We start from the raw sequence: 14,355 nt of genomic DNA on the forward strand, positions 1-14,355 counted from the left end.
GAAAGCATTTAAAACAAGGAAATGACTAAAAACAAAGAGAAAACTAAAATTGTCTAACTAAAAGAAAGATAACAATGCAAAGAACATTATGATTATGCAAACAAGTGGTGTTGCTGAATGATTTGCATAGAAAAATAAGTGGCACACCAAACTTAGAATCTTGGTGTGTCACTTTCATTTTTTTGATTTGATGCAATCATCCAAAAAGATTGAAAACAATTTGTTGCAAGGCAACACCAAACTTAGAATTTAACCATATGCCAATTTATTGAATTTAAACAAAGCAAAGAAAAAAAAAACAAAGCAGAGAAGAAATGTTACCTATGGTTGGGTTACCTCCTAACAAGTGCTCTTTTAGTGTCATTAGCTTGACATGTTGTTCTTCACTTTCTTCCTCTTCTTCTAGTTTGTTAAGAGGAATGACCTCAAAGGAGGGAAAGATTCAGCTAGTGTCCCTTGTCTTGGCCTTTCCTTAGCAAGCTTCCTTTTGCAAATGGCTTGATTGATCTTGCTTGCTGGATTAGGGACAGGATTGGTGTTCTTGCTAGTTGCCTTCACTTCTTTGGATTCAAGACTTCGTTGCTGTGTGATTATTGGAGTTTTGTATTCATCCAGAGCCTTTTGAATTGGTGGTTCCATGTACTTCTCTGATTCACTTGAGTTTGAAATTCTTTGGTTGTCTTTCTCACTTTCTTGCTCTTCCACTTCCTCCCTTGCACTCAACATTTGACTTAATAGCTTTTTCATTGAGGAGGTTTGTTGATCTTGCCAACATTTCTTCATCTCCTCTTCATATTTTTCAATCACAGATTCAATTGTTGAGATTTTTTGGGTCAAGGACGTTTGTGAGAGTTGTGAGTCATCATGTTCCCTTGTCATCTCAAGTGCAGTTTCATTTTCAACCACCTCATTCTTTATTGAAAGTTCACTTGATGCAGTAGCCTCCTCATCTTGCTCTTCCACTTTATCCTTCACATCCATCAATTGGTCTTCATCCTTACTATTTGATGGTTCTAAGTTCCCCCTTGTTTGTTCTAAGGACCCATTCATCTTCTTGAAGATGATTTCTTTCCAGGATGGGGATTTTGTGTATCTTTCCACTAGTTTTCTGTGTATTTCAATGGCTTGAAGGTAATCCTCATCTGTTGGTTCAAGAGATGAAGGTTGAGAATAATTTTGGTGATATGGATGTATTGTGGTGAAGTTGTATTGAGGGGTGTGGAATGAGTTGTGTGATTGATGGGATGACTTGTATGGATTTTGGAGGAAAATTTGTGTTGAGGCATAATCAAGTGATGAAGATCTTTCAAATGAGAAACTGGGACGTGAGAGTGGATGCTCTTTCATTCCTTGGTGATACTCCCAGCTACCATTAGAATAATGACTTGAATCATTTTGTGGTGGTGGGAAGTATCCCATATGATTCTCTTGCTCATCTTGTGTCTCTGAAGCAAATCTCCATGAATTGGAGTGCTCATAATTGGTATTTTCTTGGTGATATTCCCAGCCATCATTAGAGAATGGTGATGGTGGGTAATATCCCATAAAATTTGTTTGATCATAAGATGAGTTGAACTCCATTTGAATTTTGGAAAACACAACACCAAGGAAAATTGAAATTCATATCTCATAGATGAATTTCTTAGTGAGGCAATAACTCAAACACCTTGGTTTCAATCTAAAACAGAAAACAAAAATAAAGAAAATGCTTGATCTAGACTTCTCACCCACTTAATCATTGTTGATCTAAATCAATCCCCGGCAATGGCGCCAAAAACTTGATGGTATTTTTTGTGGAAAAACGAATTTCCAAACACCTAAAACTCACTGGCAAGTGTACCGGGTCGCATCAAGTAGTAAAACTCACTTAGAGTGAGGTCGATCCCACAAGGATTGATGGATCAAGCAACTTTAGTAGGTGATTAGTTTAGTCAAGCTAACATTTAAGTGAAATTGGGTGAGACTTGAAGCAACAGAATGTAAATGACAAGGAATTATAAATTGCAGAAAGTAAATGTGCAGAAACTTAAAGTGCAAGAAAGGTAAATTGGCAAAATCTTAAATGACAAGAAAGGTAGATTGCATAAAATGTAAAGGGGATTGGGTGCAAGAAATTTAAATGAAAGCAGTAAATCAGTAACTTAGAACAATTGCTGAAGAATTAACTTGCAGAAAAAGTAAAATGGAAGCAGTAATTCAAGCAACTGGAAATCTAAATTGCAGGAAGAATAAAAGGAACTGGGTGCTGGGAGCAATGTAAACAGAGAAACAAAATTTCAGTGAATAAGAACTTAGAGCAATTGCAAGAAATGTAAAGTTGCAGGAAATATTAATCAAGCTCACGGCAAGCATCAAATGTAAAGTGCAGAATGCAGGAGAGGGAATTGAAGAGGAATGAAACAGAAAGTCAAAATGCTTGAAGAACTAAAAAAATAGAAAATGACTGATGCTTAATTTGCAGCAATTAAAAGAGTGTTGAAGATCTCAGGAGTGGAAGAGACTAGAAAACAAATCTAGATCTCAAATCCTTCCTTGATCCAACAAGAGCAATTGCAAAATGAAAATGGAAAAGTAAATTGCAAAAGAAGAACAAGAGAAGTTGCAGATAGAGAATGAAAACAGAATTCCTTCCAATCTCAATCCAAGATTTAAAACAGAAATGTAAACTAAGAGAGAGCTCTCAAATTCCAATGCTCCCTAGTGGAGCCAGCCTTCTATATTTTCTAATGGAGCTCCTTTACAAAGATAAAAATGATGCCTTATATAGGCTTTACAAAATGAAATTGAAATGAAAAATAAATTAAATGAAAATCCTAATTCTAGCTTGTTCTTGTGCCTTTGAGTGATGATGTGGGCTTTGCTTGCTTTGGATTTGAAGAGAGATGGGTTTGGTTGGCCTTGATTCAATTTGGTGAAGAATTGAATTTAAATGGAATTTTGGTTGAATTTTGGCCCATGGGTGACACTCCCAGGGCATGGCTCAGTTGAAAAACCAAACTGAGCGCCCAAACTTGTCTTTGGCTTGCCCAATTTGTGCGTGTCCCAGCCTTGCTCATGTCACACCTCAATAGAGCTCAGTTGAAAAAATGAACTGAGCTTTCTTTCTTGTCCTTGGTGCGCCCAAATTGTGCAAAGATTGGGGGGGATAGCGCTCAATTGAGAAAGCAAACTGAGCTTCCCATTGTAGCGCCTTGCCTTGGGTGCCATGCTTTCAAGTTCGAACCATGGTGGAGGCATCTTGGTGTTGATTTCTTTGGAAGAGTGGAGTCCTCCTTGCTTTTGATATGAGAAGCTCCAAGTTCGAATCTGGCTGTTCCCCTTTTGCTGTATTGCGCCTTGTATTTTCCTTGTGGCAAGCCCGATAAAGCTCACAAAACCAACCGAGCGCTCTTGCTTCCTTTCTTTAATTGAACGCTAGGCTTTATGCTTTTATTTTGTTCTCTTTAATGAATGCTATACATGCTTTATATTGCAATGCATTAATGTAAGCTTTAACAATCAAATGATTCATGCATGCATTCATCTTTATTAATTAATGCCAATTGTAATAACGTTAAAGCCATTTGCTTTAATAATATCTTACATGAAATTTTCCATTGGCTTTAATTAATAATGCATGTATTTCATTCATTTAGCGTTCATTTCATTGGCGTTATACATTTCATGCATACATGCTTTTATTTATTTAATTAATAATGCTAATGCGTTCATGCATTGCATAATTATTAAACGCATGCGTACATGTGCATTAATGCATATGCCAAAGCCTCATGGTCATGGGTCACGCTTTTAAAAGCGTGGCCTAAGGTTCTAAAGCGTGCTCAACTTCAAAGTGTGCCCAAAATTTCTCTTTTCTTCTTTTTAGCTTATTTTGTGCTCTTTTTGCTTCTTTTTCTTCTTATTTCCTACCAAATTTATAAAATTAAAAGATCAAGGAAATATACCATTTAAGCATAAAAGAATGCAATATTTAAGCACTAATTATCAATTTCTTGTATGAAAAAGCATAGAAAAATATGACATGATGACATGTCATCACAACACCAAACTTAAACCTTGCTTGTCCCCAAGCAAGAAAAGAATCATGCCATAAAGATTGACAATTCAAGGTAAGAAGAATAGCAACTCAATGTTCATGGTAGGCTAGTTTTCTATGCATGCTACAATCACAAAAGAAATGTAAATGATTGATGCTTCTATCTAGCTCATTTTATGAAATCTTTTCCTTATATTTCTTCCTTGAAACAAGCTTTTTCTTTTCTTATTAGCTTCTCCTTTTGGGTGCTTTGCCCCATGAGTTAATAACAAAGCTACGATTCTAAATGCTTTGTTTTCAAGTATTACCACTTGATACATAAGCACCACAAGCATTTGAATTAGAGGACTTCATTAAGCTCATTTTTCTTTTCTTTTCTTGACTCTCTAATCATTGATGCTCAGAACCTTGAGCTTTGAGGGAGTGCTTTTGCACTTGAGCCTAGCCTTGACTTCTAAGTGTTTTGTTTTCAAGCATTTGGTTTGATACATAAACACCACAAGTACTTAGCAAATAAATTGCCATTGGTACTCAGAGCCTTCAACTTTCTCATTCTTTCCCTTTTTCTTTCTTGCCTTATTTGTATTTGCTTCTTCAAGGTTTTCATGATTTTCAAAAGATTTCACAAAATGTACTAGATGAAAACTTCAATTAAATAAAATCCAATGCAATTGAGCAATAATTAATCATACTAGCTTTCCAATACTTGTATGCACATGCTAAAATCTTCTTTAATTCCTTGTTTGTTTATGATCATGATGCTTTATTGCTTTTGAACTCACAAAACTCAAGTTAGTAGTCATAATGTCACAGCAACATGTTACAAATCAAGATTCAAGCTATGCTTTATTCATACACACATGTAAACAGAGAAGATGAAGACAATCATGCAATTTAAGTGCTGGAAACAAGTGAGAAGAAAAGGAACTCTACAACCTTGTAGTTCATCTTCATTATTGTTGTCCTTTCTCCTCTATTCTTTCCCTTTCCCTTGCCAAACTTAGAATGCTTGCTCATCCTCAAGCAACAATTAGAACAATGGCTATGGGGCTAAGATGGATCATGAGTGTCTTATACAATGAAATGTTAGTAGTACATGTGTTCTAAGCAAGCAAAATTAAAGATAATAATCAAGGCACAAGAGACAGAGACATTTTGATTGCATATATAAGAAGGTGTGCACGATACATGGCATAAAAGATAAGTGGCACACCAAACTTAGTGTGACACTTTCACTTGGAATTGATGCAAGTATCTTGTAAGGATTAGAACCAAATTTTGTTGCATAGCAACACCAAACTTAGAATGCAACCACATGTCAATTTATTTGAAATAAAACAAAACGAAAGAAACTGTTATATGTTAAATACAATCACCAAGTTAAGAATCTATCATGAATAAAGCTCTCTTGGTAGTGTATTAACAAACACAGTAAATAAAAGAAAGCATTTAAAACAAGGAAATGACTAAAAACAAAGAGAAAACTAAAATTGTCTAACTAAAAGAAAGATAACAATGCAAAGAACATTATGATTATGCAAACAAGTGGTGTTGCTGAATGATTTGCATAGAAAAATAAGTGGCACACCAAACTTAGAATCTTGGTGTGTCACTTTCATTTTTTTGATTTGATGCAATCATCCAAAAAGATTGAAAACAATTTGTTGCAAGGCAACACCAAACTTAGAATTTAACCATATGCCAATTTATTGAATTTAAACAAAGCAAAGAAAAAAAAAAACAAAGCAGAGAAGAAATGTTACCTATGGTTGGGTTACCTCCTAACAAGTGCTCTTTTAGTGTCATTAGCTTGACATGTTGTTCTTCACTTTCTTCCTCTTCTTCTAGTTTGTTAAGAGGAATGACCTCAAAGGAGGGAAAGATTCAGCTAGTGTCCCTTGTCTTGGCCTTTCCTTAGCAAGCTTCCTTTTGCAAATGGCTTGATTGATCTTGCTTGCTGGATTAGGGACAGGATTGGTGTTCTTGCTAGTTGCCTTCACTTCTTTGGATTCAAGACTTCGTTGCTGTGTGATTATTGGAGTTTTGTATTCATCCAGAGCCTTTTGAATTGGTGGTTCCATGTACTTCTCTGATTCACTTGAGTTTGAAATTCTTTGGTTGTCTTTCTCACTTTCTTGCTCTTCCACTTCCTCCCTTGCACTCAACATTTGACTTAATAGCTTTTTCATTGAGGAGGTTTGTTGATCTTGCCAACATTTCTTCATCTCCTCTTCATATTTTTCAATCACAGATTCAATTGTTGAGAGTTTTTGGGTCAAGGACGTTTGTGAGAGTTGTGAGTCTTCATGTTCCCTTGTCATCTCAAGTGCAGTTTCATTTTCAACCACCTCATTCTTTATTGAAAGTTCACTTGATGTAGTAGCCTCCTCATCTTGCTCTTCCACTTTATCCTTCACATCCATCAATTGGTCTTCATCCTTACTATTTGATGGTTCTAAGTTCCCCCTTGTTTGTTCTAAGGACCCATTCATCTTCTTGAAGATGATTTCTTTCCAGGATGGGGATTTTGTGTATCTTTCCACTAGTTTTCTGTGTATTTCAATGGCTTGAAGGTAATCCTCATCTGTTGGTTCAAGAGATGAAGGTTGAGAATAATTTTGATGATATGGATGTATTGTGGTGAAGTTGTATTGAGGGGTGTGGAATGAGTTGTGTGATTGATGGGATGACTTGTATGGATTTTGGAGGAAAATTTGTGTTGAGGCATAATCAAGTGATGAAGATCTTTCAAATGAGAAACTGGGACGTGAGAGTGGATGCTCTTTCATTCCTTGGTGATACTCCCAGCTACCATTAGAATAATGACTTGAATCATTTTGTGGTGGTGGGAAGTATCCCATATGATTCTCTTGCTCATCTTGTGTCTCTGAAGCAAATCTCCATGAATTGGAGTGCTCATAATTGGTATTTTCTTGGTGATATTCCCAGCCATCATTAGAGAATGGTGATGGTGGGTAATATCCCATAAAATTTGTTTGATCATAAGATGAGTTGAACTCCATTTGAATTTTGGAAAACACAACACCAAGGAAAATTGAAATTCATATCTCATAGATGAATTTCTTAGTGAGGCAATAACTCAAACACCTTGGTTTCAATCTAAAACAGAAAACAAAAATAAAGAAAATGCTTGATCTAGACTTCTCACCCACTTAATCATTGTTGATCTAAATCAATCCCCGGCAATGGCGCCAAAAACTTGATGGTATTTTTTGTGGAAAAACGAATTTCCAAACACCTAAAACTCACTGGCAAGTGTACCGGGTCGCATCAAGTAGTAAAACTCACTTAGAGTGAGGTCGATCCCACAGGGATTGATGGATCAAGCAACTTTAGTGGGTGATTAATTTAGTCAAGCTAACATTTAAGTGAAATTGGGTGAGACTTGAAGCAACAGAATGTAAATGACAAGGAATTATAAATTGCAGAAAGTAAATGTGCAGAAACTTAAAGTGCAAGAAAGGTAAATTGGCAAAATCTTAAATGACAAGAAAGGTAGATTGCATAAAATGTAAAGGGGATTGGGTGCAAGAAATTTAAATAAAAGCAGTAAATCAGTAACTTAGAACAATTACTGAAGAATTAACTTGCAGGAAAAGTAAAATGGAAGCAGTAATTCAAGCAACTGGAAATCTAAATTGCAGGAAGAATAAAAGGAACTGGGTGCTGGGAGCAATGTAAACAGAGAAACAAAATTTCAGTGAATAAGAACTTAGAGCATTTGCAAGAAATGTAAAGTTGCAGAAAATATTAATCAAGCTCACGGCAAGCATCAAATGTAAAGTGCAGAATGCAGGAGAGGGAATTGAAGAGGAATGAAACAGAAAGTCAAAATGCTTGAAGAACTAAAAAACAGAAAATGACTGATGCTTAATTTACAGCAATTAAAAGAGTGTTGAAGATCTCAGGAGTGGAAGAGACTAGAAAACAAGTCTAGATCTCAAATCCTTTCTTGATCCAACAAGAGCAATTGCAAAATGAAAATGGAAAAGTAAATTGCAGAAGAAGAACAAGAGAAGTTGCAGATAGAGAATGAAAACAGAATTCCTTCCAATCTCAATCCAAGATTTAAAACAGAAATGAAAACTAAGAGAGAGCTCTCAAATTCCAATGCTCCCTAGTGGAGCCAGCCTTCTATATTTTCTAATGGAGCTCCTATACAAAGATGAAAATGATTACTTATATAGGCTTTACAAAATAAAATTGAAATGAAAAACAAATTAAATGAAAATCCTAATTCTAGCTTGTTCTTGTGTCTTTGAGTGATGATGTGGGCTTTGCTTGCTTTGGATTTGAAGAGAGATGGGTTTGGTTGGCCTTGATTCAATTTGGTGAAGAATTGAATTTAAATGGAATTTTGGTTGAATTTTGGCCCATGGGTGACACTCCCAGGGCATGGCTTAGTTGAAAAACCAAACTGAGCGCCCAAACTTGTCTTTGGCTTGCCCAATTTGTGCGTGTCCCAGCCTTGCTCATGTCACACCTCAATAGAGCTCAGTTGAAAAAATGAACTAAGCTTTCTTTCTTGTCCTAGGTGCGCCCAAATTGTGCGAAGATTGGGGGATGGGGATAGCGCTCAGTTGAGAAAGCAAACTGAGCTTCCCATTGTAGCGCCTTGCCTTGGGTGCCATGCTTTCAAGTTCGAACCATGGTGGAGGCATCTTGGTGTTGATTTCTTTGGAAGAGTGGAGTGCTCCTTGCTTTTGATATGAGAAGCACCAAGTTCGAATCTGGCTGTTCCCCTTTTGCTGTATTGCACTTTGTATTTTCCTTGTGGCAAGCCCGATAAAACTCACAAAACCAACCGAGCGCTCTTGCTTCCTTTCTTTAATTGAACGCTAGGCTTTATGCTTTTATTTTGTTCTCTTTAATGAATGCAATACATGCTTTATATTGCAATGCATTAATGTAAGCTTTAACAATCAAATGATTCATGCATGCATTCATCTTTATTAATTAATGCCAATTGTAATAACGTTAAAGCCATTTGCTTTAATAATATCTTACATGAAATTTTCCATTGGCTTTAATTAATAATGCATGTATTTCATTCATTCAGCGTTCATTTCATTGGCGTTATACATTTCATGCATGCATGCTTTTATTTATTTAATTAATAATGCTAATGCGTTCATGCATTGCATAATTATTAAACGCATGCGTACATGTGCATTAATGCATATGCCAAAGCCTCATGGTCATGGGTCACGCTTTTAAAAGCGTGGCCTAAGGTTTCAAAGCGTGCTCAACTTCAAAGTGTACCCAAAATTTCTCTTTTCTTCTTTTTAGCTTATTTTGTGCTCTTTTTGCTTCTTTTTCTTCTTATTTCCTACCAAATTTATAAAATTAAAAGATCAAGGAAATATACCATTTAAGCATAAAAGAATGCAATATTTAAGCACTAATTATCAATTTCTTGTATGAAAAAGCATAGAAAAATATGACATGATGACATGTCATCAACTTGCTATCCTTTTTCGAAGCCCCTGGGTGTCAGATTGAGGTCATGTCTTCTCTTCACCTTTTCTTTATAGATCTTGGCATTTTCATAGTCTTGAGGTCTAAACTCCTCCATTTCCTGCAGCTGTAAGACCCTCTTTTCACCAGCAGCAATGCTATCAAAATTTAGTAGCTTGAGAGCCCAGAGGGCTTTGTGTTCCAGCTTCAATGGTAAATGACAGGCCTTTCCATACACCAGTTGATATGGGGACATCCCGATTGGTGTTTTGAATGCCGTTCTGTATGCCCAAAGAGCATCATCTAGCTTCTTCGACCAGTCCTTTCTTGATGCTTCTACAGTCTTCTCCAGAATCCTTTTTAATTCTCTGTTAGATATCTCAGTTTGCCCACTTGTTTGGGGATGGTAGGGCGTGGCAACCTTGTGTTTCACCCCGTATCGTAAGAGGAGAGCTTCTAGTGGTCTGTTACAAAAATGGCTCCCTCCATCACTGATGAGTGCTCGGGGGACTCCGAACCGGCTAAAGATATTCTTTTTGAGAAAGTTTATGACCACCTTGTTATTATTTGTTGGGGTTACAATAGCCTCTACCCACTTAGAAACATAATCCACTGCTACCAAGATATACTTGTTTGAATATGAGGTTGGGAATGGTCCCATGAAATCAATTCCCCACACATTAAATAGTTCCAGTTCTAAGATGAAATTCTGTGGCATCTCATTTCTTTTGGGTAAGTTTCCAGCTCTTTGGCATTCATTGTAGTTTTTTACTAGTTATTTGGCATCCTTGAAAAGGGTGGGCCAAAAGAATCCACTTTGTAACACCTTTGTTGCAGTTCTTTCCCCTCTAAAATGGCCTCCATAGCACGAGCCGTGGCAGTTTCACAGGACTTCTCGTCCCTCTTCTTTTGAGACACATCTTCTCAGGATTCCATCTGAACACTTCTTGAAGAGATATGGCTCATCCCAGACAAAATATTTTGCATCATTGATGAGCTTCCTTTTTTGATGTTTGTTGATCTCTGGAGGTAAAGCCCTAGTTGCCTTGAAATTGGCAATGTCTGCAAACCAAGGTGCTTTGTGAACCGTCATTAACTACTCATCTGGGAAGTACTCATTCACACTGGCATCATGTGTTCCACCTTTGTCCTGAGGGATTCTGGATAGGTGACCGGCTACCTTGTTCTCCACTCTTTTCTTGTCTCTGATCTCAATGTTGAATTCCTGCAACAACAAGATCCATCTTATCAGTCTTAGTTTTGATTCCTACTTAGCAAATAAATATTTAAGTGCTGTGTGATATGTGAAAACGATCACTTTAGCACCAATGAGGTATGATCTAAATTTGTCAAATGCAAAAACTATTTCCAGCAACTCCTTTTAAGTAGTGGTATAATTTCTTTGAGTGTTATTGAGGACTTTGCTGGCATAGTATATCACATGAACCAAGTTATCTTTCCTCTGTCCTAATACTGCCCCAACTGCAAAATCAGATGCATCGCACATCAGTTCAAATGGTAAGTTCCAATCAGGTGGGAAAATAATAAGGGCAGAGGACAGCCTCTTTTTCAAGTTTTCGAATGCTAGCATGCACTTTTCATCAAAGACAAATGGTGTATCAGATACAAGGAGATTGCTTAAGGGCTTGGCTATCTTTGAAAAATCTTTGATAAATCTTCTGTAAAAGCCAACATGCCCTAAAAAGCTCCTAATTGCCTTGACTTCACTTGGTGGGGGTAATTTTTCAATGAGTTTCACTTTAGCTCTGTCTACCTCAATGCCTTGGTTAGAAACCTTATGGCTAAGAACTATTCCTCCTGTCACCATAAAGTGACATTTCTCCCAATTCAAGGCCAGATTGGTTTCTTGACATCTTTTTAACACCAGGGCAAGGTGATTTAGGCAATTGGGAAAGGAATCCCTGAATACTGAAAAGTCATACATAAAGACTTCAATGAATTTTTCTATCATATCTGAGAAGATAGAAAGCATGCAGCGTTGAAACGTTGCAGGAGCATTACATAGCCCAAATGGCATGTGCCTGTATGCAAACACTCCATATGGGCAAGTAAATGACGTTTTCTCCTGGTCTCTCGGATCAATCACTATTTGGTTATATCCTGAGTAACCATCTAGAAAACAGTAATATGCGTGTTCTGCAAGTCTTTCCAACTTCTTATCCATGAAGGGAAGTGGGAAGTGATCTTTTCTTGTAGCTTCATTGAGTTTCCTGTAGTCAATGCACATCCTCCATCCTGTGACCGTTCTTGTAGGTATGAGTTCGTTCCTTTTATTGGGTACTACAGTGATTCCTCCTTTCTTGGGGACCACTTGGACGGGGTTGACCCATGGGCTATCCGAAATTGGGTAGATCACCCCTCCTTGCCACAACTTCATGACTTCCTTCTGTACTACTTCTTTCATGACTGGATTTAGCCTCCTTTGGGGTTGGATGGATGGTTTGGCATCATCTTCCAATAGTATCTTATGCATGCATATGGCCGAACTGATTCCCTTCAAGTCAGCGAGGGTCCATCCAATGGCATCCTTATGCTTTTGTAATACTTGGAGTAGTTCATCCTCTTGTTCTTGGTTGAGGGCTGAGTTTATAATCACTGGGTAACTTTCATTCTCTCCTAAATATGCATATTTGAGAGTGGACGGCAGTGCTTTGAGTTCAAGTTTGGGTGCTTCTTTTCTTTCATTCTCCTCCTCTGGTGTGCCCTGAACATGAATCTCCACTGTTGCAGCCTCTTCGCTTGATGCTGATTCCTCTTCTGTTAACCCCTCAAGTTCTTCTTCTTCAAAAACCTCTTGTACTGCATCTTCTAGTGAATCCAACCTCATACATTCTCCCAATGGTTCTTGTGGGTAGCTCATGGCCTTGAACACATTGAATGTTATCTTCTCATTATGTAATCTCAGGGTAAGTTCACCTTTTTGGACATCAATGATAGCTCCAGCAGTGGCCAAGAATGGTCTTCCCAGGATGATGGAGGCCTTGGCTCCCTCCTTCATGTCCAACACTACAAAGTCTGCTGGGAAGATAAAATCTCCTACCTTCACCAGCTAGTCTTCTACTATGCCATGAGGAAACTTGAATGATCGGTCTGCCAGTTGTAGGGCCATTTTTATTGGCTTGGCCTCCTCAATCCTCATTTTTCTCATCATAGCTACAGACATAAGATTTATGCTGGCTCCTAAATCACATAGAGCCTTTTCCACTGTGATTTCCCCTATAATACAAGGAATATGAAAGCTCCCAGGATCCTTCAATTTCTGGGGTAGTTTGTGCTGAATGATGGCAATACATTCTTCGATTAGTATCACAGTCTTGTTGCTCTTCCAGCTTCTCTTCTTGGTCATTAATTCCTTCAAGAACTTGGCATAGAGCGGCATTTGCTCTATTGCTTCAGCAAAGGGTATGTTAATCTGTAGTTTCTTGAAGATTTCCAAAAATCTTGAGAATTGGTTGTCATCCCCCTTCTTTTTCAATTACTGAGGGTATGGAGCTTTTGGAACGTCTGGCTTCAGCATTTCTCCTTTTTGCTGTGAATTGGGAGTGGGAACTTGGACTTCATCTCGTTCCTCTTCCCCTTCATTTGAGTTCTTCTCTTGTGGTTTCTTGGAAGTTTCCTTCAATTCCTTCCCACTTCTGAGGGTGATAGCCTGACATTCCTCCCTTGGGTTTGACTCAATGTTGCTGCACAGGTTATGGCTGGGAACTTGCTTAAATAGGTAGCCAATTTGTGTCTCAAGTTTCTTGATGGCAGCATCTTGATTCTGCATATTGGACCGTACTTCCTCTCGGAACATTTTACTGTCTTGAACTTCTTTGTATATACGTTCAAGTAGAGTTTCGATCCTTGAGAGACTATCTTCGAATGATGGTGAGTTGAGATTGGAGGGATGAGAAGGGCCATTTTGGTTTTGATATGGATGTTGAGAGGTATTGTTAGGTGGGTGCTGATATGATCTCTGTATGGAATATTGTTGAGTTGCATTGTTGTTGGGGTTGTGACGTCTCTGATCTTGGCCTTGATCTTGTTGATTCCCCCCCCCCCAAAGTTTGGGTGGTTCCTCCAACAAGGATTATAAGTTTTGGAGTATGGATCATGGGTCTGCCTAAGTGAGTTCCCAATGTAGTTGGCTTATTCCTGATCATCCTCTGCCTCTGCATTCACTCCTTCTTGAGCTGCTGATGAGGTAGTGATTGCTGCTACTTGGTTTCTTTCCATCTTCTTGGTAAGGTCAGCCAGCTGCTTGGTGATCATCTTGTTTTGAGCAAGCAGTACATCCACGTTGTCTAGCTCCATCACTCCTCTAGTGTTCCCTCTTTCAGAAGCATAGAAGTAGTCATTCTCGGCTACAATCTCAATGACATCTATGGCTTCTTCAATAGTCTTCTTCTTGTTCAGAGATCCCCCGGATGAGTGGTCTACTGCCTTCTTTGATTCGTAAGAAAGACCTTCATAGAAAATGTGTAACTGCACCCATTCATTGAACATATCTAGCGGGCACCTTCTTGTCAAGTCCTTAAACCTCTCCCATGCTTCATAGAGAGTTTTACCATCTTGTTGCCTGAAGGTTTGTACCTCAGCTCTCAACCTGTTGATTCTTTGAGGAGGATAGAATCTCGCCAAGAATTTGTTTACCACATCTTCCTAGGTTGTTAAACTCTCCTTCGAAAAAGATTCCAGCCATTTAGATGCTTTGTCCTTGAGTGAAAAGGGGAACAAAAGCAATCTATAGGTGTCAGGATGAACACCATTAGACTTCACAGTATCACATATCCTCAGGAAGGTGGTTAGATGTTGATTGGGGTCTTCTTGGATACTTC

The 14,355-nt window shown here is 38.0% G+C and overlaps 1 non-coding gene across 1 annotated transcript; it reads left to right on the forward strand.

Moving 5' to 3' along the window:
• The first annotated feature begins 14,018 nt into the window (after positions 1–14,018).
• On the forward strand, positions 14,019–14,125 carry LOC148571768 (small nucleolar RNA R71). Its single transcript, XR_015908882.1, has one exon. It is a non-coding gene; the product is annotated as a small nucleolar RNA R71 (small nucleolar RNA).
• The last annotated feature ends 230 nt before the right edge of the window (positions 14,126–14,355 follow it).

The sequence above is a fragment of the Arachis ipaensis genome, chromosome B3 (assembly GCF_059453495.1).
Source record: "Arachis ipaensis isolate K30076 ecotype BB chromosome B3, ASM5945349v1, whole genome shotgun sequence".
Taxonomy (NCBI): domain Eukaryota; kingdom Viridiplantae; phylum Streptophyta; class Magnoliopsida; order Fabales; family Fabaceae; genus Arachis; species Arachis ipaensis.